General features: G+C 32.6%; 1 long non-coding RNA gene across 1 annotated transcript in view; it reads left to right on the top strand.

Annotated features, from left to right (window-relative positions):
• LOC146995383 (uncharacterized) overlaps positions 1 to 25,647 on the top strand; it is a 199,727-nt gene that overhangs the window by 119,031 nt on the left and 55,049 nt on the right. Inside the window, exon 3 of the long non-coding RNA XR_015043209.1 lies at positions 7,108 to 7,140. This is a non-coding gene — a long non-coding RNA (uncharacterized LOC146995383). The remainder of the gene's footprint in view (positions 1 to 7,107; positions 7,141 to 25,647) is intronic.

The following is a 25,647-nucleotide window of genomic DNA, read 5'->3' on the forward strand; positions in this document are numbered from 1 at the left end:
CATAAATATTATGATATGGTTCCAATCAAATAGTATTGCAACGATTGCAAATCTGACTGTTAATGGTATTTATATATAAGAAATTTCTTTATAGTGTTATGAAAAAAAAAATTATTAGTCCAAGGCGGCGGTAGCACAGAAGGGCTATTAGTCTTAAAACGACATTTTGTGGCGTTTCACTATAATCGGCGAATCACTTTTTAAATTATCGACATTGAATTTTATCGCCCTGTATTATACTTAACAAAATTAAATAATAAAGAATGTACATGAATGTATATATGTTTCTCGCACTGTTAGAAAACGACGATACTTTGAGCCATCAAATTTTGAATAATTAACAAACTGAACTATTTCAAAGCAAGCAAAGGCAAAACTCGAAGTGTGTGGCAGATGGATCCAAGGAACTCACGAGCATGGAAAAGGATTAAAACTACTGACTAAACGAATGGAACGCAATATAGTCTTTATATTATAGCATTATAACTTTTTCTACTATTACAGCTTTGTAATTCCATATTATTAATATTCTGTAATTATCATTAATATAAATTAATTGTTTTAAAATATAGAAAATTTTTCATATAAATCATTACAGTACCTCTAAATAGAGTACGATAAAATTTGAATTTTAGTAAGAATTTCAGCAAGAGTTGAGTTGATGCTAGAGATATGCGCTAAAATGTGGCTCTAAATGTTTCATAATTGTATAAAGAGTTTATAAATTGTGCAATACGTAAAATATGGAGTTATTCTGGTGCGAATGCATGAGACAATAATATATGACTCCACTTAAAGAGATATCTAAATTTTTAATGATACTTAAACATTGATACGCTTAATAACAATTATGTTTTACTAATTAACATCAGTACTTAAGTTGTGAAATAGAATGATGTAAGACCCTTCTTCTGGATGCTTCCGAAACTGTTTACTGCTTCACAACGCGTTCTGTTTGCCACTAATTTAAAACATTCTAGGCGGGTCTTCTTTTGGCGAGTTGATGTCCCTCCTTCTACCACTACCATTTTTGAAAGCAGGATAGGATTAAGTTCTATCCTGCTTTCAAAAATACTTCTCTATCATAGTAGCATTCTTAATTCTCTGATTATCCGTCCTTTCTTTTAGCTTTGGTAGTTATAATATCGATCCTGCGTTGTAAAGCTCTCTCCAATTCCTTTGTAATATAGCTAAAAGCCGAGCTGTAGATCTTTTTTTTTTTTTTTTTTTTTTTTTTTTTTGAACGTAAGAATTTCATGGACAAATCAATTAGATAAGAAAAGTAGTCAGACATATGTTAATTTTAAAATGATTCTGCTAATTATTTCTAGGCAAGAAATTTTAGTGAACTGTATACATAATTGAGAAAAAATGCACTATGAAAAGAATGGCTATTCAAATATCATCTTTTTATTATAGTACACAAATATTAATAATAAGTAAGTAAATAAACATAAACAAAAATAAACACAATAATTAAATAAACATAAAATGGACCAGGCAGTTTAAAGAAGAAGCGTTTGCATTTAGTATCTATATTTCTTCCATGCATTCACCTCTTAGATTCCGATTCCATCCACGGGGATCTTAGAATCGCATTGCTATTCCGTGTTAAAGAGAAAAAGACTTTTTCTCTGCTAGTGGGTAGAAACCGTTCTTTTCCGCTGAATTATTTAATAAACAGGAAGGCCGACGAGTGTTTTGCATATCATGTTGTAGAGACATTAGGAATTTTTGGAAGCCAGAGAGATGAAAAATTAGAAACCGCCTTCGCCGGGAATCGAACCACGGACCTCTGGAATACCGGCCCAGCGTGCAGAACCACTACACCACGAAGGACGCTAGGAAAGTGGGAGAAACACCTTATAATATTAAAAAAATTCACCTTAATAGTAAACTGTTATAGGGTTATAAATAGATATACTAATTATAATTAGCGTGAGTTTTAAGAACTGCAGTGACATTTGTCATCAGCAATTAAACTACAGAATGAAACTGATAGTGCACGAAAGGAGCTTTTTTGATATTTAATTCATTGATCACTAAATAATTTAACAGTTCAAATTCATTTAAGCACAGAAAATGAAAGAAAAGATCTTTTCTGTACTTTAATTATGTTTGCATTGAGAGTTAAGTAAATTTGAAATTTATTGGATTGTTCTAAAGCGATAACTGTTGTTTTACAACAAATTAAATATGTAATCCATAGCATATGAGCGAGATTTAAAAGTAATTTCTACTAAATTTAAAGAGCATAAGAACTTTAAGCATAAGAACTGAAAAAAGACGAATTGCATAACTGGTTCTGGTAATCGGATCAGGTTGAGCAAAAGCAAAACATTCTGACTGCAAACTTGAACTACAAAAATGTCATCTGCCTCTGGCAATAAAGAATTTTAATACCCTTAATTCATCGCATATTTCCAACTTAAACAATGTTCTCCTCAGGATGTTAAGGTTTTTAAGAAATTTAAATTTATCTTTGTTCTCGGTCGTGTTTAGTTTCTTCAAGCTACATAACCTCGATTGGTTTTGTTTTCAAACTGCAAGACCTAAAACTTTTGCATCCATTTATAAATCTTATTTAAATCCTTTCTTAATTTGCATGATTATCATTGACGTCAATGTGGCCGTTATTATATTTAAATGCGGAAATCTTTAGAAAAAAAGCTGTCATTGCATTCGTGCAGGCACAGTCAATGCAAACTTTTAGAGTTGTTTGCTCTCATTCCTAAATTTCTGTTCGAATATTGTTTAGACACTGATGCAGGAACATCTGTAATACATTTTGTGTGCCATCTAAGGTTGAAGATTTCGGTATAAGATGCAGTTATTGAAGGAGGTAAACATCACTGCACTTATAAAAACAGTTTTACATATTAGTGATAGACCGCGTTCATGGTATTCTGAAAATTTCGCAGCATTTTTGAATTTCTAGAAATCGTGATTAAAGTGAAGAAAAAAGTACTGCTGATATTTTTTTTTTCTTCTTAAGGAAAGAAAGCACAGGGGGTGGAAAAAAACTAGCTTTCTCATCAGAAGCATGGTAACATACGTGTCCCGCGTAGCTTCTGGAACCCCCACCAGGGAGCGTTGTCGTATTTCACTCAAGTTCAAGAAACTAACGACTCTCATAAAATAACGCATTTTCTTCCCCCTGAAAAAAAGACCACTTGCCCTCACGTACCCCAACCAAAAAAAATGAAGAAGCCACTTCATTCTTTCCTTCTACAGGTGAACAGAATGTGCAACCAAAAACTAATGAACCAGACGCAAGACATCCTACAGCGATGTGGGCTTTTTTAATTATTGGCAGGTAGGTTGCTTTCATGCGGGGGGTCTCTTCTTAACAAGCACTTCGAGGGAGGGGACTATATGTCAGTGATGAGATTTTCTTTGGTTTTTTTGTTCACTTCCAAAGGTTAAACCTATTTGTTTTTTGTGAATGTAAAAACGTGTGAGTTTCTTGTTTTTAATACCCGCTTGCAATGCCTCCTTTTTGCAAGTTGAGATTGCATAATCTGTTACTGGTCAATTCAATCGCTTCTTCCATTTTCACATTCTGAGGCAAAATTCAAAATTAATAGTAACATGAAATAAAGTGAGCATTATTCTTGGTGCTTATAACATTTCATCCTGTGTTAATCAAAAGAGAACTGAGATTTTCTTAAAATTAATTATAATTAATCACTCTTCTGATTCTAAGATTTCTAGAAAGCAAAATATGAGCAACAAGCTTATTTATGCAGGTAACGATTTTTTCTGCACATTCACTAAATTTGCGTTTTTAGGATGCATATTTGAAGTGAAATTTTAATCCAGTGTTCTAAAGCAGTATCTGTTGTTTTACAACCAATTTACATAAATAAACAATTTCTCAATTTTCTTTGCCTGCTTTGTTAACATCATTCAAAAATTAAGAAATTTGAGAAAATTTTACCTTTTGAAAAAGAGTATACGTTTCGACAATTAATTTGAATAAATAGTGCATTCTTTTTTAAGTCAGTGAAAGCTTTTTTAATGAAATTCTAGTTTTTGATTGGAATTGTTAAAATGTTAACATAATTTGAAGTACAAACACGTATAGATAGTAGCAGAAAAGTTATAAATGACTCATAAACAATCCACCTTGTTGAGAAACACCACAAAAAGACGTAGGCTAAGTTTAAGTGTCATATAATAACCAAAATGTACTTTATTTCGAGTGCAGTAAGCTATATTTAGCAAACATATCATTTACAGATGTATGTTTTGGTAAACGTTAAGTCCTTTTATTTAAACTTAAGTAAATATCTTAAATTTGACTCGTAAAATAATTATATTTAAGAGAGGTCAAGCACATAATTAAAAACTGATCACAGACTTTAAAAAAAATATGTAAAATTCGTCAACTGCACTTTTGTATTTTAAAAACTTGTAATTAAGAATTTAATTTTAAAAACCTGATTGACTCAGAGGAAAATTTTAATTTAGAAAGTCCATACAAAATCCATCAAAATTTAGAGAAATACTGCTATTAAATACATCATCGAATAGAGTCTACTGGATTGCAAACAAAAGAATAATCAAAATGTTTGATAAAAAGTTTTATTTCTTAAAGTGACTTTGAACTATTCCCTTCCATAAAGATCAGAGCATCTAACAATTTGAAGAGTTTGATTCAAACGTGAACAGTAAAGCTACCAGTTGGGTGGTCTAGACAGCTTGCCATCCCTTGATAAAGAGGAGACTTCTTGTTTGTCTGAAAGATCAGTACAGATATTTCATCTCATATGTTTAAATAGGAAGGAAGATAAATTTCTGTGAAGTTTGATTTATGAGAAATTCAATTATGAAGTAACGCATTCTCATTTATTTTCATAGATATAAATAACTCTTTCTATGAAAATTTCTGAAGTTTCTAAGCAATAATAATATATCAAAATTTAAATCAATTTTAAAAGGCTTAAGTATGTACATATAAGTTTTTTTTTCCTTCCGAATAGTATTTTAATAGTATTTTGTAACTATAAATCTTTTACTTTCTTGCTTCTGGTTTAGTATTTTAAACAAAATATTAAAATGCTATGATGTTTACTTTTTAAATCGCGCATTCTCAAATAACGTAACACTTTTTAGCACTGGTCATTATGTTTGAATGAATCTTCTATTTGGTCTTCGTCAGGAATCTCACAACTAATAGTCACTCTCTCCCCTGTTTTGACACACACAGTATCAGACAATGTCTTTATAACTTGGAGAATCTGGAATTATTTTCTCAGGTTTTAACATTCTATAGTATATTCTAGGTTTCATATTCATAGAGTCAGTTTTGCTCGCGTACAGCCAACTGTTACTTCTTCGAGATTTCATCTACCTTCGAGATTATACCGAAAGAGTAAACAAATTTTTTCTAAGTTCTTCGTTTTGTGTAATTTTTCCGTAAGTAAGCGAAAGAGGCTCCGCGCAGAATACAGCACACCAGTTTCAAAAATATTTATAAGAAATCTTTAGATTCTATAATAATAACTTATTCAGAAAAGTAGTAGTTATAATCACATTAGAAAGAATATGAAGTCAGATATACCTAACTAATAAGTAGAATTCGTCCTGTCGTTTCCGCACAATCTGCTATAAGTTACTCGCAAATTTCAGAAAAGTAAATCTCGAGTCAACATGCTGCATTTTGTTAGAATATAGTACGGCGGGAAATGTTTTATTTCAACATCATCATCATTTCCTTAAAATGCCTAAGGAACAGAAAAGCATGTTTGATCATTTTATTCTAATAAGGCCAGTTCTCTTTCAAGCTGCGTTTCATCTTCATCCGATCAACAGAAATAAATTTATATACAATGTTTAATGAAAAGGGTGGATTAAATTAAATCCTCTCTGCGTCTTGTTCCCATATATCACGTGGGAGCTTAAAAATAAATAAATATTTTTAAAATAGCTAGCAACTGATGCGCTATAGGAACGCTAAGAGAAAATACTTTGATTAGCACTTCATGCACCGTGATATGTTTAGCCATTATAAGTAGTGTATAAAGATATTCTCTTGGACGTCTGTGTTATTTAAGCTGAAAAACTTTAAAGCGGTATGCGAATCTTAAAATGATATTCTATTCAAATCGTTTTAGGTATCCATTTCATAAATGGATCCTGAGGTTAATATTTTATTTTTCCATTTTCAATCAATTAATATGTGCGAAAGGATAATCTTATTTCTAACACTCCGAACTTCGCCCTGAGCGAAAAGGCACTCGCAGAAAGGTATCACCGATGAATTTATTCAGATTTAAATGCGGAAAGCATTTAATTGTTAATTAGAATTTGGGAAAATAAGTTTCAATTTGCATAATTTGTGACTATTTGAAGATCGAAATTTCTAGATCATCAAAAGTTCTCTGTCCTCCAACATTTGGTTATAATGTTTGAAATTTCATGATTCGATAATCAGTAACTGCTTGACTGAGCAATCAGAGGCAATATAAATAATCAAAAATTCATTTCCAATATTTTGTCATTTAATAGCATTTGATAATTCCACAATAAATTTACTGATTGAAAACTGGAAGATTGTTTGATAATCGAAAATTGCCAATAATCATTCAATCATCTTATTAATTGACAGCATTTTATAATACGTCTTTCGATATATCAAGAAGGTATCAGTAATAATAAAGTCTCAGCTTCTCTTATTTATTTCTTTAATGTACTGTTTAGTGTTCACTGTTACTTAGATGCCAATTAACTTTTGAAATACACATTATTTAAAAAGAAAAATTAATACTCTGTCTCAACTCTGGAAAAGGTCAAAAAAGTCTCGAAAAGGTGAAGCATTTCCTTGCGGGCGGGAGACTTGGAAACCATTCTGCAATAAATGCAGGCGGTGCGCTTACTGATGGGGTAGTCGGTGTAACTTATACTTTTTAGATTAGTGTTAAGTTTTTAGATTAGGTTTTTATAGACGGTAAAAGGAATTTATATGATGAAATTTCTGGTATTATATAACTATTTCACCGTCTGCTCCTACAGACAATAATCTCAATGCATATCGATATTTTTGAAACTTCTCAGAATAAATTACAAATTTTGTAATAATTTTCATCTGTTTCTTATTTGTAGGGGGTCAGCATTTCTTCACAGCTCTGGATATCGGTAAGTATAATTATCAGTAATAAATGGTTATCGCTTTTCATTTTACTCAACAGATCCAAATTTACAGATACCTCAAGTCTCACATAAGTCTTAAAATCTGAGAATCCGCATCATTTTCTGCCATTCAGCCTTATTGATGATATAACGCATAATTCATATTTTTTTTTTACTTCATATATTGGACTTTCTCATATGTTGGACAGGCTCACCAGCGGCCGAGCGGTAAAGTCGCTAAACACTGGTAGTTCGGTCCGAGGTTCGAATCCCGCGAACGGGCTGGCTGCATGGGTGTTTTCGTGGTTTTCCCCATGTGTAACGTGTATACGAGCCGGTTTCCCTTAGAAAGTCCTCCACGAAAGGCATCCCTCCTCTTAGGCAGATAGCCCTAGTGTGCTTTGCCGTAATTAAATACACCAACACCATCATATATTGGACATATATTTTTCTTTAAATTTGCTGAAATTTTAAAAGATTTAGACCTAGATAACCTGCTTTCTATTAATAAGTCAAGAACAGTTAAATATTTATTTAATATGTGTTGGAAATGGAATGGAAGATATTGAGTTAATTGGATAAGGAGATATATAAATTTATTTTAAAAATAAAAACGCATATTTATTTTTTAAGAAAAATCCTATTCACCTTATTTAAGAGCTACAATATTTTACTTTTTCAATAATAAACTCATACAAAATAACAAATAATATATCACATCTTGTGCTTAACTATAATTGCCGCGCTTCCTCTAACTCCATATAACAGCAGTTTAAAATACAATAGCAAACAATAAGCCATTTTTGAAAATAAAAGCTGTTCGTAAAGGACATATTTATGTTGTTTAATAACAGTAAACAAACACAAAGCGGTTTTTGATACACAGCTCTTAAATCTTGAAACAAAGCGGTTTTACGAAATCACTGGTGTATCTACGCAATGTCCTAGATTATCAGCATCAGTTAACAGACACGGTTAAAGTTTATCGCGACAGCTGTTTCTTCAAGTCTAGGTCTGACCCCTTTGTTGAAAATCTTTCCTTTTGGTGACATCCAGTTGTTACAGATCATTTTTCATTACACGTAAGAATCAATTCAACTCCTCACTTACTCAACAAAGCTACACATTTCTTTACGCTTTCTTAACCAGTATCTCATTATTTTTAATGTTTTCTAGGGCACTAAATATAAGGGTTAAGTCATTTATCATTTCGTTCGTAATGCAATATGACGAGATGATTTTTTTATCATGAAGAATCACGGAAATCTGTAATTAATATGATTTTAGAACAGGAAGTGCAGAGTCGAAGAAACAGGCGAGTTACGAAGGAAAATATTCGAAATTACATATATAAAATGTTTAGGAATTTTTAAAAATTACTCATATGTAACCAGTTTTATAAAATTTTAAGATTATTAGCAATTTAATAATCTAAAAGAAGCATAGTAAATTAGAATATAAAATGGTCCAAATTTTACATTAGCACTGTTTTAAATAAAACACTGCACGCTTTTGGACAAACGATTTGAACCGAATCTTTCTTCTTCGGAAATAGTACTTTAAGCATATTCTGTATTATTTATTACATCTTTTTAACTATCAAAGTACGTATTGGCCGCAGCACCTTTTTCTACACAAAAACAAAAGAATGTATAGGGGGAAAATTTTTTAAATAAATAAATAAATAAAACTCGCTTAAAATTCTGAAAAGTGTCCGATTTTAACGGTCGTCCAAAAGGATTTCTCAATGGTTTTCTACGCTGTAGCTAAGCTCGCTGTCTACAATCTACTGTTGCATTCAGTCCTGCTAACCCATTTCTCTTTGTCTTTTTAGCTTTTTAATTAATCATAGTTTTCTTCGCACTTATTCCATATACAATTCAACAGCAAAACTACAGAAATTTTAAAGCCAACATGTGGTTAAAATTCCTCCTGAAGTCTTAAGTGTTCGCATACATTTCTCGATTTTTTTCAGTCTTTTCTCAGTTTATCATATGAATTTTTTTTTGTCTTTTATTATTAATGTTTTTGTGTTCAATTTATTTATTAAATATCATCTTCTTTGTACTTACGCTGGATAAAATTCAATTTAATAGCAAAATTACAACATATTTAAAAACAGCATATCTTTAGAATTTCAGATACACAGACTCGCGCGCTGCAGATAAAAATGTTTTCTTTTAATCCGTACGATGTTATCGGTACTCGCTTTCAAATCGTCGAGTTTGTTGAAAATTCATTAAAGTTTTACAAAATATGAAACAGAAAACTCGAAATTCGAAATTCAAAATTCGGGCTTGTAGGTGCTGTTGGTTGGATGGAGGACTTTGTTATTCAAAATTTGATGGCCCTAGGTACCGTCGTTTTTAAACAGTGCGAGAATCATATATACATTTATGCAGATTCTTAATTATTTTATTTCTTCAAAAGTAATACAAGAGGATAATATTCCGTTGCAACAATCTGAAAAGTGATTCAGACATTTAAATTGATTCACCGCCAAATCCGTTTCAAGACCTCCCCCTCCCCATTCAATCGGGCTAAAGCGCTTTTGGGCTATTTAAAAAACTGGATGCGTTCTTAAAGATTTTTGGGGAATTTAAATTTTATGTGAATAAAAACTGGTTAATTGTATAAATGAGAAAAATTCAAGGAAGTGTAACGTATAAACTAAAGAGCTGTTTTCGTTGATTTTAAAAGAAGAAAAGTCGAAACATTTGACATTTTAATAACAATTAAATTTAGAAGATTTACTAATTTCCTTTTCTTTCATGTCTCTCAAGGCGAAATTTAAACACCTCTTATTTAGACTAATGTAACTTAACCTACACTCACAAAGGTTGTTAAAAAAGTTTCGAAAGATCTCCTACAACTGAGGGAATCAATGGAATCAATGCTTCGTCTGTCACTTGTTAAATTGTCTTATCTGCCATTAAAACGTGCCAAGGTATCGCCAACAGAGAACAAGCTCAAAATACGAAAAAAACAAGGTGAAGTGTAACTTATGACATTCTCTTTTCCTTTTCCTTCTGTTTTGATGATAGTAATTAATTTTAAAAAGTATGTTTGCTGAGATACAAGCTGTGGAGACTATTTCCAAGTTCTAGGATGTGAGAAATCCACGATTGTGATGTGAGTTTCCCGTAAAAGAAACATGTTACTTAGTGATTTAATATCAGTAGGGACTAATCATGTAGTGACTATGAGAACAAAATCTCATGTATACACCACGACTTCCTTGTACGGAATATTAAATCATATTTAATTTAATTTAATTTCCTGCATTTCATTTAAACTTATTTCTTCGAATTTCATTAGAGATATAATTTTCATTCAATTAATTCATTTCTCACTTCGAAGCAAGGCAAAAGTATATAAAAACTCAAAACATCTTTTTTAAAAATTGAAAAATATAGAAAAATATAAAACACCAAATACAGTTTAAAATTTTTTTTTTTTTTAATTTTATAATTTTAGTTTTACGCAAAATGAAAAAATTCGGCAAAAACACACTGAAAGTGCAGAAACTGACTTAATTCACTATTCTGCTAAGTTTCAAATGTAAACGAATATAGCTGCTACGGTAAAAAAAAAGATTAGGCTTAGCCGCATTTAAACAACTTTTAATTTCCTAATGATTCTTTAACTATTGCATGCAGATTAACTAAAGGCATAAAACCCTTCACCGGAAGGTAAGAACAACATAATTCAATCATTTTTAAAGCAAAAAATGCAGAATTTACCAATATATAGGAATAAAAAACTGAGTTCATAAAGGCGAGTAACAGACTGACTGTATATATACACTGGTGTACAAAAATTAAGGACGAAGTCGAAAAATTAGCATATCAGCTGAACGAAGAGGCAGAGCGGACAGAAAGACCAATCAGGAGATTAAGTAAGGTGATGTACGGTAGCACATGCGCAGATATGCAGGTAGACGTAATGGGGGAGTGTCTGAGTAGTATAAAGCATGTTGTCGGTGTAAGATCAGTATTTCTGCCAAAGAGATTGCACGCCGTATAGCAGTTAAAATCACACCGAGTTGCTGCCTCAGCGAGAAATGGCGAATAATCAATCTGTTAGACGACATCTGGATGCTTTTACCCGAGGTCGAATCATTGGGAAGTTGGAGGAAGGCCGCAGTGTGACAAGTGTGGCTGCAGAGTTCGGAATTGCTCACAGCATCGTTTCACGACTTTGGAGACAATTTCAAACTATAGGAACAGCTATCCGGGGGTTTAGTAGTGGTCGTCCACGAGGAACCAAGCCCGCAGATGACCGGTATATTGCCTTACAGGCCAGATGAAACAGGCGGCAGACAGCGGGAGAAATCGCTAGACACACGACACAGGCTACTGGACGACCGATATCGCGTTTTACCGTGGCCAGAAGACTGCACGGTGGTGGTCTGTTTGCACGACGCCCTGTACGGTGTGTACCTCTAACGCCTGCCCATCGGAGAAGGCGTTCTCTGTGGTGCCGGGAACACCGGAATTGGAGAGACAATGAATGGGGACGAGTACTCTTTACAGATGAGAGCAGATTCAGTCTGAGTAGCGATTCTCATCGCATACTCATCTGGAGAGAGCGGGGAAGCCGCAATCATCCCTCGAACATCATTGAAAGGGACAGGTATGGAGGTGGCGGTGTTCTTTTTGGGGTGTTCTTCATGCTTGGTAGTCGTACAGACCTTCACATCTTCGACGCAGGTTCAGTCAACGGGACCCGTTATTGTAAGGAGATTCTTCTTCCATATGTGCGTCTTTTTGGAGGCGCTATGGGTCCGCAGTTCCTTTTCATGGACGACAATGCACCATGTCATCGCACAGTAGCTGCCGAACAGCTCTTAGAGAGTGAGGATATTGAACGTATGGATTGGCCGGCACGATCTCCGGATCTCAATCCCATCGAGCATGTATGGGATTTTCTAGGCAGACGCTTAGCAGCTCGTACCTTATCACCAGTAACGATTCCGGAGCTTTGATTGGCGCTGCAAGACGAATGGGCAGCAATGCCTCAACAACTCATTGACATCCTCATTCTCAGCATGGGCAGACGCTGTGAAAGCTGCCTAGCAGTCAGGGGAGATCATATCCCCTATTAAAGACCGGATGTTTCTTGCTGAACAACAATCACAGGGATGTTTCGGCCTTCAGTCGCATTGCGCTCCATGCTATTTTTCAATAAAGCTTCTTTTTATTCCTCTGATTTCTCTTTTAGTAAGTGTTGCTTACATTACTCATGTCCTTACGTATTGGGGATCTTACGGTATTAAATGTGTTGATTTGAAAAGCTTTTGTACAAAGTTATATTGAAAAAACTTCTCGTCCTTAATTTTTGCACACCAGTGTATATATATATAATACTTTTGGTGCAGCCGATTGCAACTAAAAAGAGCTTTGCACAATTACATGTTATAACAGTCCTATGTACAAAATTTTAACGTTCTGAGGTTATTCGTTTTTGAGCTATGCGCGATAGAGACGTCACAAAAAATATCTTCTGAATCCATTTTAAATCCTTTTTTGCAACCCGTTTCGGGAAAAAGGGCCCTTTATTCTGTTCCCACGTACAGATGTCACGCAAAAACATTGTTAAACTGCATTAGATCGCGGTCAAAATTTTCGTTGAAAGTATTTTCGTTGAAATATGATACCCCAAAATTTTCGCAATTACAATACTTCCTTTACTTCGTACAAGCAAGTAAGCAAAATGGAAAAGTAATAAGAAATAGAAGGAGAATGGAGAGATTTTTTGGCATATCTTTCATGCTTTACTTTTTCATTTCAATTGCGTATTACGTGTAAATGTTATGTAACAAAAAAGTTGAATATGGTCTTCCCTTTATTACGAAAGTAACAAGAAAATTAATTATCTTCCTTGCCGTATTTAATTGGATAAACTTTGGGAATTACAATGATTGCCATTAAAATATCAGCAACATTTTATTTAGGAATTCCAATTCAATTTATTTGAGAACCGATACATCTTGACGTTTTCTTTCAAAGATACAGGATTTTGTAATATTTGATGCTATAATAAATTTGTTCTATCAGTCAACTGTCATTTCAACTGTCGTTAACTGCAGATGAAGCTTAATGCTAAAAGTTAAATCAAAATCTTTAAGGATGATATTCCTAGAATCCAAAACAATACCTCTTTAAATACGATTTCAGTTAGATAACGATCTTATTTTCATTTTAAGATCACTCCTAAGTATTGCATATTTTGACTTGATATTAAGTTATTAAACTCAATATTATAACTATTCTACAACACGAAATGGTTAATATTTCGAAACTAAAATTGCATTTAAAAGAATTTCGGCCCCCGCGTAATGTCAGTTAATATTTGTTATTCTAATTTTACAGGGTTGCATTGTCCTAAAATCAACAGTAACAGTGTACAATGCGAATTTTATAAAGAGAAACAAAGGAAGGCTTAGATTTTATATTTCATTACGAGTATAACTATGTTTCATTTCAATTTTACCTTATAGTAGTTTCCGTAGAAAAACGAATTTCTCTAAGAAAACACATTTTTGAATTCTTTCCTTTATTTACTATTGTCCTTGCCCACCTTCCAAGCAATGCTTATGAATTTTCTAGGATTGTGTAAACAACAAAAGTGAACATGTTGTACGATATGGTTTCAATTTACGCAGCCAGCCACCATTCCGCTTCTGTGTACATAGGGAGAAGAGGTTGACGAGTAGCATTCATAATTCATAACCAATTACGGAAACCCTGTGTCATTAACTGTCGCGCTCGATACCGATCTCTCTGGAGGGGGCGGTCCCGCCCCCTCGTTAGACGCGCTGCCAGAAATCGCAGACCAATTATACACACACAGCGTTTCCATCAATACATGGCAGCACTTCTTCAGGACCTAAACACACACAGAAAGCGAACCTCAACTCATCCCTCTAGCCATTAGCATGACAAAGAAATCAGCTCCGTGGTCCATTGTGAGGGATGGAAAGCAGTAGTTTTTGTCATGATAATTCATTCGGAGTGTCACCATCGGGCCTTGCTGTATCTATCCGTCTATCTGTCCGCACACACAGAAGCGAGCGTTGCGAGGCAAGATCAATGTTTGCTTTGCCGAATACTTGTTACAGACTCATTATTATTATCATCCAGGATGGCGGGAAACTTTTGTGAAAGCGAGGCTCTGCAGGAATTTCGAATGTCCCTGGAGGTTGGAACTTTGTTTGGAGAACGCCGCGGTGTGGAATTGGTGTCGGATCCACTGTTCGGCAAACAGCAATGCTTGCGCAAGCAAGAGCACAGTAACACCTTCAGGCTGTATTTTATTCTGTTCTTTAGAAAAGCATTTAGCCAGAAGACCTGGAACTACGTAACTCTCTTGTAACTTGCCAAAGGTAAACCCACCGCTACTCTTTAGAAAGCATGCATATAGTTGTTGGCTAATACGAGCTAGTCGATTCCGCTTCTAGACACTTTTTGCGATGGTTGATGGTAATCCTTGTCTCCATAGAAGGAGGAAAGCTTACAGCATAATAAGTCTAACTGGGAAGAGGTAAAATTGTAAAATGGCCATCTCGTAACTTCCGAAATTCTAGATATTAAATTAAAATGCGTGTTATCTATAAGCCAGTATAGAATTAACTTAAGTACTCTTTCAATAGCTCATGAGATGAAAGTTAAATAAATATCCCGTATTTACGTATTTTATCTACAAAAGAAAACCAAGGTGAGCAAAGATTCCATTCTTAGGACTGTGAAAAAGATGCGTAAGCTTTTTCTCTTTAGAATCCCACTTATTTTGCACAATATTTCTGTATCTTTTCGATCTTCGACATGAAATAAGGCAAATGAATTCATAATAATTATAGCTGAATTTTGTCTCATTAGCAGAAATAGCAAATTATGCTGCCTACGATAATGTTTATTCTTATATTTGTGATTGAAAAACACATTATGAGATTATTAAATGTCTACAAATAAAAATTTAATTTTTTTAAACTAGGCAATATCTAAAGTTGCGTTCATCTGTTTTCTTGTTGTAAAATTGAAGAAAATTGCAACACCAGATTAAACAGATGAATTTCAATTTATCCATAAATCTTATACGTATGTTCGAGTACCAAATTTCAAAATTTTTTCTTCTATTTCTAGTATGAGTTTTATAGCAAGGGCTTTTTCAGTTTAGAGTTTTAGTTTAAATATAAATTATTTTCTTCTCCTAAATTAATTTTAATTTTTTTGACCGTTTTTATGGTGACTTTTATTGCAAAACCAATATCCTCTTTCAGTAAATGAAAAGTAGATTTTTAGTATATAATTTACTGTTTGAAAATCTTATTTTTTCAGTTGACGTTCAATATAACGACAACTACGATCTTCATAAGGATCTTTCCCTTTCAATGACCACTATAACCAATGATAATATATTAAATCCACATTCGTTAGCAGCTACTCATTGTATTACCATTTTCTTAGGACATGAGAAGTCGTCATAACGAGCGTCAATTGAAACCCATAATTTCAAGATTACGAAAAGAACTCATGATACTCTGTAGAGAAACTGAGAAATTTTGGGAAATATCTTTGATCATTTAGAAATTCCATAGTCTTTCAAGTAAAAGTTTAAAATCGCTCTGTGTATAGTTTGTAAACGTAGTTAGTAAGAGGCTTTTTAGAGATGAAGAATTCTATAAAGATCACAAAACCAAATTTTTAAATCAATGTGACTCCAACAATCCATCAGCAAAATTAGTATTATATAGCATAAATTTAATCTTCTATTTTTCTTTCTTTCTTCCATGAACAAAAAATTATAAGTATGCTAATCCCAAAAGAGCAGTCCTTCTTATTTAGAGAAATTTCGATATCCGTTTGTTTTTTCTGCTTAAGACCTTAAATAGTCCTTATAGTTTCCTTATAGTTTCTTACACCTTATACTCAATAAAATCCACCAACATGTATAAAGTAAAATTCATTATTTCAGAAAGTAGAAAATGAATTAACGAAATTCCGAATCCTAGCTAAAATTAGTTTTTCTTAGCCAGCGTTCCTTATGCGTCACCTTATTTCCTTCCTCTGCTTTATTCAAAGTATAAATAGGTCATGCATCCATTAGTTAATAAGATTACTAACCATTAGCTCTTTATTAAGAAGTTTCTGGCTTGAATCTCGATTAAAAGACAACTTTCGCAGTTCTTGGACGTCGATTCTTCGGCGCAGAAGTTTTCAAAACTAATTCGGATAAAAGGCTGCTATGTAGCACAAACTGAGCTAAATATTTTATGAGCTATTGGAATTTATTATTATTAAAAAAACTTAGCAATATTTACTCCATAAAATAATACCGAACGTAGATATTCGTTTTTGTGGTATTAATTATATATAGGACTCTGCGAATTTCTTTTCTCCCACAGTTAATGTTGAAGAAAAGAAATTCACAGATTCACAGAAATCCACAGATTAATAACTCCGAATTTAAATAATCAGTTATAGAAAACATTCGAGTATTTAAAAAAAATATGAGAAAATTCGGTATTTCGAAATTCTGATGAATACATACTTTAAAAACTTTCAAAATTTAAGCTAACAAAGAGATAAAATATAAAATACATTTTTATATAAAACCCATTCAATTAAATATGTAGTTTTCAATACTGCTTTTTTGGTATAACGATTACTTAAGATTAATTTACTATTAATAATGAGCAGAATTTATAGGAAGCATATATTTTAATCCCTAGCATTATAAATATTCAATTAAAATTCAATATCGGGTAGCCCGTCAAAGTAGCCCAACACAAACAGCCCAGGATAAAATACCCCACCACAAAACAGTCCATGACAAATAGCTCATGCCAAAATAGCCTAAATCAAAGGCTTCTGAACTGGGTCCCGTGAAGAGTTTTTAATTTTTTTATCAAAATATATAAAAGCTCTATGAAATAGTGCCACTGCATGTGTAAAATCAGTAATTACATCTTTCAAGTGAATGCATCATAAAATTATACACGTTCAAATCTGTTATGTGTGTTGTACACATATTTACATATTCTGGCTTCTTAACAAAATCTTTCAAAATCATTTTTCAAGTAGGGTCACGTATTAATAATTTCCACAAACGTGTTACCGCTGCATACAAAAGCTTGTTATGCTCTAGCCTAGTGGTCTTAAACTCGAAATTTATGCTCGAACTGAAGACAGCTGACGGACCAAAGTACTTTCTGAACAAAATATAAAAACATTTTTAACAAAACAAAATAAAATAAATACTAATTAAATAAAATAAACTTTAAATTTCATTTACCGAATCCTTATTCAAGTATATAATAATAATAATAATAATAATAATAATAATACAAAGAAAATGTTAAAATTTATATTTATTTTCTGTCTGAAGTTTAAAGGTTTATATTTTCAAGAAATTTCTATTAGTTATACTTTGTAACTCAAACGCATTGACAGCTAATAGTCATTTCTAATTTCATTCATTCATTTATAATTCATTTCAGTCAAAAGACCGACATTTATTTAAGGCAACTCCATTATATTGAATAATAACACTAAATAAATAACCGAAAATTTGAGATTACTGAAAGCCTCAGCCCTGTCGGCTGACAAACTAAATTTACTTAGTATACCAACGTGAGACGTTCTCTCACATAATCTTATTCCATGTGGTCTAAAATAATTATCACACAATGACATAGATCCAAGCTTTTCACTGCCTGTCACTTTTTTTTGGTCTTTCTGTTTTTATTACCTACTAGCCGCTATGCGGCCAGCTTTCATCTGGCTTTTGAATGTATCGGGAAACAAACGTCCTCTCGACAAACATCATATCCAAGTACCTCTTGACAAACGTCCAGTATCAAGAGAAACATTAAATTTAGAAACTGCACATAATTATCAAATTTAACATAATTATCTAATTTGTCCGAGTGGCAACAGTGCTGATATCAGCAATAATGGTAACAGTGATATCAGCATTGTTGCTGCGTACTATCGATTTTATGCAATTCCGTCAAAAAACATAAAATAATAAAAAAAAAAAAATAATCATTCGAGTTTTGAAAGATCACTTCCAGGTGCACTGGCTCTTGTCTAGATGCGCGTATGTACCAAATTTTGTAGTCCTGGGTCTATTAGCTTACACGCAGCATGAACGAAAGACCCCCAACACACACAGACAGTCAGACTCTTTATTATATGTAGAGATAAGCCCATGTAGGTCCTATAGGTAACGAAGCAGCGGACAGACTACTTAAAGAAGCAAGCATTAATTATTAAGCAGAAGAGATAAATATAGCGGCACATTCCTCTCACTCAAAAAGAATTCTACATGAAAAAGCAGTACAACAATTACAAATAGAATGAGATGTAGAGAAACTGGCAGACGCACATATATTTTCATTTCTAAAGTCAAGCACAACTAGACACATAGCCATCTCACAACTAACTAATTTTATTACGAAATTTGGTCCCTTTCCAACCTATTTTCATGGCTTTTGCATTTCAGATACAAGTATGTATCTACGAATGTAAAGAAGACTTTATCAAAACCGGTACATTAATTAAGAACATCTGCAATACAATTAGCACTATTTCAGCTATGGAGCAAGACATTTGTCAAACAGAATGAAGACGGCAATAAAATTCAGAAGTGTAAATTACAATAAAACTAAGTATTAAAGAAGCATCCTAAGATGTTTAAATCAAATTCTCAGAACTGACACAGACACTTAATTATTAAGCATAACAATTGAAATTTTACTTGAGGTTTTAATAATTATAACATATGCACTTTAAACATAATTTTAAATATTTAGATACAATTTTGCTTATAAATGTATAATGGAAAGATTAATTTGCACTAAAAACTTTAAATTGATTTGTATTTATTTACTCTTAGCAGCTAAGTTAATTTTTAATTTTAGTGATTGTTTATTTTCTATATACTTATTTTTAGTTTATTTATAATTTTAGCTTAATTTTACTAGTGTTATTTTATATGTTATGCTCCAAAATTTCCTGGTTAGTTAAAAAACAGGCTTCACTTCTGTAAGATCAAATTGCTCATTATGTATTAGGAGGAGATCTGTAATGTATGGTTTATGTAGTACTTTCACCCTTATCTGGTCACGTTAGATTTTTTTTTTTTTTTTTTTTTTTGTTGTTGTTGTTGCTGTTGCAATAAATCTCTGATAGGTGTGTGGAAATAATTCCTGCTAACTTTTAGTAACCATCAGAAGTCTCTGTTCTCAGCTGTTACCTGTCCTTTTTCTGTCAACAGTAGTAGTGCACATAAGCTCAGTAAATATCTTTATGGTCCCTAAGCTATAAGCAACGTGTTTACAAAAAATCCAAAATTCAAATACATTCTCAGAGCACACAAAATTACTTCAGAAGCCGCGTACGGCTCACGGCCCGCGAGTTTGAGACCACTGCTTCAGCATATATTCTGAATTATAATTGTTATATAATTTACAGAAGATTTATATTTTTTACGTAAAAATTTGTCTAAGTATTTGAATGATCTCGAAATACGAGTGTCAATAAACATTTACTTTGTTGTTGTCACTGGTCTTAATGCCATTTTTTTTATTTATATAGAAAAGAAAATCAGTAATAAGAGAAACTGGTTCGTATACACGTTATACATGGGGAAAACCACGAAAATGCCAGCCAGCCCATTAGTGGACCTCGGACCGAACTACCAGCGTTCAGCGACTTTACCTCTTGGACGCTGGTGAGCCTTTAATTTCTTATGAAATTGTAGAGGCATTAGGTTATTTAGAAGCAGGAGATGTGAAAAAGGAGCCATACCCTCGCCGGGACTCCTCGAACCACGGACCCCTCGAATTCACGTCGAGCTTGCTGACCACTACACCGCGAAAGCATGATAAGAAGGCGGGAGAAACACTTTATATATTCCCCCTTTTAAAGGGAGCGAGTGGGGCTAAATCTTGCCGACCCAGTTGCTAAATCCTGGTGGTGAAGAATCATCACTCACCACCTTTTAGTTCGGGCGCCACTGTAGAGACATTAGGTTACTTCGAAGCAGGAGAGATGAAATATGAGCAACGCCTTCGCCTGTACTCGAACTACGGACCTCTCGAATACGCGCCGAGCGTGCTGACCACTAGACCACGAAGGCATGCTAAGAAGGAGGGAGAAATACCTTATACTCTCAGTCATGCATGTTTAAGACAAACCTCTGACGTAGTTTCCCCAAATTTTTCTTTGAGGGAGTCAAGATTGTACAGGACTTAAAATATGTTCCTTTCTAAAACTGCAATTTCTCTTCCAGAATTTCTAGTAACTATAGAATTCTAACAGAACAAATAAATTTCTAAAATTTTGACACTAAAAGAATCAGTTAGACGTGCATTAAATTAATTTTGTTTTTCCTTTATATTTTTGTGAAATGAATGATACATGCATATTTTTAAAAAGCATTAAAAGTTTATTCAACTATATAAATTAGGAACTCAACTATATAAATATATAACTCAACTATATAAATTAGCATTTACTCGCTTTTTACTCTCTCCTTGCGTAATTTTTCCCCTAGTTTGTTTCTGCATATATGATTTAGAAACTTCTGATTTAAGGTAACAATGTAAAACATATGCACAAATAGAAAAGTATTTTGTGCAAATTAATAGAGTATTATTGACATTGAAAATTCCTTTACAATACATAATATAATAATATCTTCTCGAGTGCATTTTAATGTACTATCTTTATCTTTTAAACTATCTCTGCATAAAGAGTATGAACCAGATATTTTTATTCTCTCGATTTTCCAGCGTAAAATTAGTCCAAAAAAAAAAAAAAAAGGGATCAAAATAGGCGAGCAAATATGATAACACATATAACATTAACTTTATAAAATAGGATTTGGAAGACCCTTCCGTATAATGAAACTGACTACTGTTTTGCTGGAAATAAACCCTCGTTATATTTGCTTCATTACTTACGGAGCTACGTTCTTACAAATTGTATTTCTGTACTTCATTCTTTTCTTCCTAGATGTTTAAGGTATGATCATAAAAGTAGTTGCTCAGGGGAAAAATAATTTTATATAGAATAACTGAAGAATGAAGTCACCTCATTTCTTTCATTTACCTGAACAAACCCCTAAGGGCCAAAGCAGTCAGTGATAAAATAGAAAATAAAAAAAAAAAAGAAAAAAGAAAATATGCAACAAAAACTTCAGAAAACTTCGAAAAAATATACCTTTTACATTTTTATTTCGCTTCCGGTTAAGTATTCGAGGACAAAAAAAAAGCTAAACTTTAGAAAGGAGAGAACTGCTTACAGTAGAGTATATATTATGATTTTCACTTCTTACAATGCTTTCTAATTTAGAAATGTGATAATAACACCATTCTTATTATAAAAACCAAGAGAAAAAAATTCATTTTTTTAGCCTTCCCTTTTTTCACTTTTCTAAACAAACATGGCGAAAATTATTGCAGTTGACAAAGCTGGCAATTACGTACAAGAGCTAATTTTTCCGGAAATTACTGGACTGTGTAATGTTTGTTACACAACTCGGAGATTGGAAGATTTTTTAAATATTATTCTTTTCCGGTTTAAAGGAGGGAAAGCTGTTGAAAATGCTAATTTGGGATCCGTTTGTGTTTATTTATTTTTCGGTAGTTCCCTGGAGCAAGCAAAAATATCCATTAAGAAGGAGAAAAATAGCTGCTAAAAAATGTTCCTTTGTGAAAGCCTTGTTTCACACAGTGACGGTCATAGTCACACAAGCTTAAAAAATTAATTATGCATTTTTTTTTTACAACGTGATTTTTAACGCACGCGTATTTGAAGCATTCAGTTTTGCGAGGGTAAAAAAACGTAAATTAGCAGCAATAAAATTTAAGATGTCACATTTATTATTTTTTTAGTTTGTTTCCAAAAAGTGAAGCATGTCTTCTTGATTATTTTCGGCTCATACTAAAACAAAAAAGGGGAAGAATTTTCTTGTTGCTGTAGAGGAACACTATTTAAAAAAAGTATTATATTACATATTTTTGCAATGTAATTAAATATTTATAAGATTTTTTAGAACTTTTTTTATAAAGAAAAATGATTGGTAGAGAATTAAGTAAAACGACTGAAGTGTAGTTTTAAGTCCCTCCTAATTAGGATATGCACTTGCGATGATTGGTCTGCCAGAAGGTTCAGACGTGAAAGAAAATTCATGTCTGACTGTCATAGTAGGATTACTTAAACATTAAAATCAATCCAAAAAACCTTTTTAAGAGCATTTTTGCATTCTCCTGTAAAACATAATATGCAGTGTTAAGAAAAACTAAAAACACTTATTTGTGAAATGAAAGAAAGTAGCAGCTCCAATCTAATAACTAGGCTCTATTGAATAACAAACAAAAAATATATATCGACTGCCTTCTGTTTGAAGTAATTTGCTCACTTAGATAATCACACTTTTTGATTCTTTAGAAGAATATTTCTTTTTAAAGTTTAAAATTTCCATTTAAACTGAGAGTTTCAGACTGTAATTTATTATCATTATAAGTGCGTATTTATTCTATATGCATTATAATGTTCATGAATATCAGTTTTATGATTACGGTTTACTTGCACAATTTCATTGCCCAAACATCTCTTTTATTAGCATGAAATATTCCTGTCCAGTAATGCCCAACGTTTAATATCCTACTTTAAGAAGTCTATTAATTCGATGAAGTTATAGACTGTAATTTTCCAAGTCTTTGGATACCGATGGTTATGCTTTGTAATCTTCACTTCTAGAATTCTGTAGACGAATTACTTAAGCAAAAGAGTAACTAAATATAAGAACAATAAGAAAACTCACGAATAAGAAAACTCACGAAAAAATCCAACTTTAGAATTAGGCAAAATTCTATTTTAAACTAATGTAAAGCTCATAGAAAAATTCGTTGCTGAATCTGATCGAGTTCACTCTGCACAACAGAGAAAAAATCCTTCAGTGTGTAGAGTCATTAGATTATTTTGAAGCAGAAGACATGAAAGAATGAGCAGTGCCCTTTCCGGGACTCGAACCTGGACCTTTTGAATACGCGCCGAGTGTGTTACCGTTCCACCACAAAGACATGCAGGAAGAAGTAGGAAAATACCTTCTATACACTTCCTTTTAAAGGGCGACTGGGGAATAGGAAACCCGGGGGTGAAGAATTATCATCTACTACCTTTTAGTTCAGGCGCCACTGTGGAGTCATTCGGTTATTTTTTTAAAGGCAGGTGATGTAAAAAATGTGCAATGCCCTCGCCAGGCCTCGAACGTAGACCTCTCGAATACGTGCCGAGTGTATTACCGTTACACCACGAAGGCATGCAGAAAGGAGGGAGAAAATACTTTATAAGTGTTATTTTGAAGGACATCGCTTAAACAGACAAAGCAAGCAATGATAACAATGATAATAATGAAAACATCAGTTATATGAAATGGAAAATAGAAAGGATAATCTAAATATTTAATGGGATAAATTATGATGAAGGAAATTGAAATTATTAAATAAAACTAAGATTCAGAAGAATGTCGAGGAAAAATTATGCACCAAATGAAAAAAATTATGAATAATTTTAAAGAAATTAAAAGTAAAAGAACAGCTAAGGAATTAATAATGTTTAGCAGTGAAAGACATATTAATTTCTTTTGTGCCGTAAGATATCTGTTCTTTGATACGAATATTAAAATTACGCAAACAATAATTTATAAGTTAACAAAAAAAATTCCATCGCTATTAATTAATTTATTTAATTTCACTCATGATTCCTTCAAATTCTTTAAATGTTCTGCATCATAATGTTTCGCTCCTTTTTCTCTCTGTATTATTTAAAACGGGTTGCTCTATGAATACTATTTACACTTTTGTGATATATTGATTTTTACTTTATTTATTGAAGACAATCATTTCTCGAAAATAGTGCAGAACCTTTTGGCCGCTTGAAGAAAAAATATCTGCATCATATTCCAATGAAGTCCCCTACAAAACTAATGCCTGTCTAAACATGAATACTTCCTGATTTTTAGACACAGCTTTACTTAATGTACCTATACGCTAGTAATTGCCACTCTGAATGACAGTTTGAATTTATTATTGGAACCGTTGATACAGATAGAAGAAGGTACATTTTTTTAGATAAATTATTTAAATATATATTAGTTATACCTGTATGAATGAGAACCAGAAACTAGAGTGTGCTTTAAGATCTTTATTTCTGAGTTGTTTTCTGCATTTAAAATAACATTTGAATTACACTAAATCGCCAGGTATAATTAAAGGTGGAATAACACTACGCAGTCCCATTATCAGTTCACAATTAGAATCTATTAATTTGTTATTATTCTAGTTAGTCAAATCCAAGTTTAATTATGTTCATTAAAAATACTCAGTTTATTATTTTTAAGCTAAAAAGGATATAATCGGAGAAAGAGCTGAAAATTGTTAATAATTAGAAAAACGTATTTTCCAAATTTCATAACAGTTATAATCAAGAATGTTTGCAGTGTGGAGGATACTATATTTTACCAGCTAAGCTTACAGTCATACATAATTAATAAAGCATAAGAAACAGGAAAAACATACTGTATTATTGACAAAAAGAATTAATTTTAACAATCAAAGCCTTTTCTTCAAATCTAAGAAATAATCATACAGCTTTGAATGCACTGACTACGTGGCATGGATTCACTTAGGCCAGGAAAGAAGCCGGAGGCATAAATGCCTACTCTGGTTTCAGGAGAGTACTGAATTCGGAGTATATAGTTATGAATTAACATACCAGATATGATGATCCAGATTATACCACAGCTGATAGATGATTAACATGGATGACAATCCAGAGGGAATAATACGGCAAAGTCAATCTGGCGCTTCTAGAACTGATTTCAAATGTAAAAATAGGAACAATTTTGAAAGCTTGTTTTTGCAGCTATTAATTATAAATTTAATAGCAATGCAAATACAATTAAAATAATTGTGTAACTGCTGTTTGAGGTTGTAAGTACATAGTTATGGATTTTTAAGCAACTCGTTTTCGAAAACTGTTTCCAGTAAGAAGTAAAAAAGCCTTTTCTTTAAATTGTGTCAAAAGTGTTCATCGCAGTAAGTATGTTTCAAAAAAACGCAGCCAGCGAGTAGAAGTTTCGTCATATTATCGCATCATTATATGGTTGGAATCTGTAACTTATTGGGAATAATAGTGGAAGCTTTATGACATTATTTTCCTTTTAATCCGGAACAAAGAAAATAGGTTATTAACTTCACAACTGAATTCAAAACGTGTACTACATAAGCAAAAGGAGATGCTCGCGTTGTCTTAGTTGATGGAATCGCTTCGAGTACGTACCATTATCCCAGGCCTTTTTAGAGTGAATGACTTTAACACTGTTCTTAGGTCATAGCTGAGTACAAATAGTTATATATATTTATATCGTATTATTCTTTTCGAAGTTGTAATTTTCAGCTGTTTCATGATAACGCTGGTTTTTGTACAGAAGTTAAAA

This window comes from Stegodyphus dumicola, chromosome 9 (genome assembly GCF_044657685.1).
Source record: "Stegodyphus dumicola isolate Sdum_Otavi_A_Nest chromosome 9, ASM4465768v1".
In the NCBI taxonomy this organism is placed as follows: domain Eukaryota; kingdom Metazoa; phylum Arthropoda; class Arachnida; order Araneae; family Eresidae; genus Stegodyphus; species Stegodyphus dumicola.